At 41.2% G+C, this 3,074-nt stretch overlaps 1 pseudogene; it reads left to right on the forward strand.

Annotated features, from left to right (window-relative positions):
• Window positions 1-1,279, forward strand: part of LOC101663837 — an 8,883-nt pseudogene extending 7,604 nt beyond the window's left edge.
• The last annotated feature ends 1,795 nt before the right edge of the window (window positions 1,280-3,074 follow it).

The following is a 3,074-nucleotide window of genomic DNA, read 5'->3' on the forward strand; positions in this document are numbered from 1 at the left end:
CAAAACTCTCTCAATAGTCACATGGTTTGTTTATTGAACAAGCATTACCAAAAACTAAACTTAGAGAAATTGTGGAAGAACCTGACCTTATGCTCAAGGAAGGATATGAAGATTTCTTCAGTAAGCTCCAGCCACACAGTATCCCTGTGTGGGGGAAGGGCCAACACCCCCCCAACTAAACACAGATTCAGTAAGCACAACTGTACGGTTGAGATATATAAAGATTATAATAAAGTCATAGAAAACGAGAGAGATAGGAGAGAGAGTCAAAGAAGTCAGATACATTTCATGGCAGCATGCTTACCTCCTGCATGGCCATGATCTCAACAGTGCAGGTCCACACACAGCACGGCTGAGAGGGCAAGTGAGACAGCAGGAGAGAGCGATTTATTGCAAACCAAGGCTTATATCTACTTAGGGGGGGGCGTGATTACAGGTAACCACACACGTCACAGGAAGGGATTGTACAATCGGCATAAGCATAACAGGAAAGAGATGAGCTGGGGTGTACACATGATACAAAGGGGAGGGACTAAGGGTATACATGTGACAAGAAGGGCGGACCCTAGACTCAATATAGCAGCCTAACCTTGGTCACCCTTGAGTGGGTTTGACCTCCCTGAGGTCCTTCAGGGAAACAATCTACTACAATCCTTATCAGAAGGGAGTGGGCCCTACTTGTTGTGGGATAAATAGTAGTGTCTGCTTGCTCTGGATGGCTGATAACCCTTAGGGAGAATAACCCCTGACCTACTTCTGTTGACCTCCAAGTGCCACATGTAGCAAGCAGCTAAGTTTGGCATATATTTGGGGGAGACAACTTGGGAGAAATCTTTGTTTCCCACATCCCCGTGTTCATGTTCATATTTTCTGCTGGGATTGGCGATATACTAGTGGAGGTTATCAACCAAGCTGGTGTTTAGCATCCAAATATCAAAGTAGTGTTCCATTTCATGGATTTTGATGAGAGGGTACTGAAAGGATCTAAAGGAGAATTAATTTATTATTTAACAAGCATGATGGTGCCTTGAAGAACACAGAATATTTCAATCAGCCAAAAGACAATAGCAACATAATTCTGTTGGGAGACTCCCAGGGAGACTTAAGAATGGCAGATGGAGGAGCCAATGTTGAGCACATTCTGAAAACTGGATATCTAAATGACAGAGCTTTTAGAAAAGTACATGGACTCTTACGATATTGTTTTAGTAAAAGAAGAGTCATTGGAACTAGCCAACTCTATCTTACAGAAGATTCTATAATATACGTTCGTCAGGAAGCCCTCTCGCCCTCGGGTGTGATGGATGCAGAAATTGCTTATCTGCTCTTGCTCTGAAAGACTTTATTTATAACATCTTCTTGCTCTGGATCGTTTCCCTTTATGTATTTTCAGCCATGTCGGCTCCATCACTGGAAACTCCTTCTTCTCTCTTTCTCACAACACACTCTCCACCATGTCTTTTTGTTTTTTAAACAAATTTTAAAAAATCTTAAAGCCAAAATAAGTCCCACTTTGCCCAAGTGGACTTTTTAGTTTAGTTTTATCATGGATCTTTGGGGAGAGAAGTCTTTATAGTGGGAAAGTTTCTGAACATTTTAAAAAGTTTTTTAAATGGTCAAATAATGTATATAATTGGAGTGAGTGATGCTATCACCATCTTCTGAAATTGTGTGAAAGTTAGTGATTTTGTTTGAGGAATAAATGCTTACCAGGAAAAAATTAAGAATAATAGCCATGGTAGCTGTACAACACGGAGGATGTAATCAGTTTTGTTGAATTGTGTATTTAGGAAAGGCTGCGAGTCCCCTGGAACAGCAGACCCGGGGAAAGGAAAGATGTACCTTGAATCCTGACACAGGTCTTTGGATTGGGCCCGATCAAGCTCTGGTTCTCCCAAAGGAATTACATTTGTGTGTAGTCTATAGTCTCCTCTAAAAAGATCTTTTGAGATGGAATAAGACCTTACAAAAAATAAAGACATATTATTGGAGCCAGTTTTGGGAACCTGCGGCTGAAATGGTAAGAGGGGCGCTATTTGTCAAAAATTCAACTCTGGGAAAACTTACTCAACTCCACAGGACCTATCCCTGAATGGCAAATGGATTTTATATAGTTGCCCAGAGCTATAAATATGTCTTAGTGATGCTATGCAGATATTCTCATTTCCATGTCAGCATGCCGCTGCAAACTCTGTTGCTAAAATATTAGAAGATATTTTCCCTACGTGGGGAGCATCTCATACTCTCTGTAGTGACAGTGGTTTCTATTTTCCTGGCAGAGTTCTGTAGGCAATTTTTAAAGTTTTCTTCATTTTGCATAGATTGTACTGTCCGTATTACCTGCAATCTTCTGGACTGGTTGAAAGAATGATTAGAATGATAAAGGTCCAGTTATCTACATGTACAACCTCTCTAAAAAATCTACCATGGCCTCAGGTGCTATTATGCTAATGAATTTATGATCTACCCCTCTTGGTACTAACGGTCAACTCTTTTTGAAATTGTGACTGGACATATTATGCCTCTTATGATTCAATGTTAATTTCTGGGATGTTATTTAAGTGTTAAGGAGCTATTGTGGTGTAGTGGTTACACACTAGACTGCTAACTGCAAGGTCCACAGTTTGAAAACACCAGCCAATCCTCAGGAGAAAGGGCTTTCTGCTCCCATAAAAAATTGTAGTTTCAAAATGGGTGCATAAGCAAATGTGGTGAAGAAAGCTGATGATGCCCAGCTATTAAAAGATATAGCATCGGCTCACTACCTGGGAGACATAGCAGCTGACAAGATACATGGACCCACCCTGATGCAGCCCTGGGAAGTCATGCAGAGACCCCTGCCAGCACTGAGATGTTTCCAATGCCACTGGATCCAAAGACTCTCTACCCACTGGCCTGTGATCTTCTGCATTCGGCATCATTGCATGTGTTTCGTGAGTCTGAAGAGGACTTTATAGATTGGTGTCAGACATATGGGTTAATATCGGACTTATGGACTTGATCTGGACTGGGCTGGGATGTTTTCTCAATGTTCAATTGCTCTTGTATATAAATAATCTCTTTCTTACACACAC

This window comes from Echinops telfairi, unplaced genomic scaffold (assembly GCF_000313985.2).
Source record: "Echinops telfairi isolate 266 unplaced genomic scaffold, ASM31398v2 ScPeMD7_7;HRSCAF=31, whole genome shotgun sequence".
Classification (NCBI taxonomy): Eukaryota; Metazoa; Chordata; class Mammalia; order Afrosoricida; family Tenrecidae; genus Echinops; species Echinops telfairi.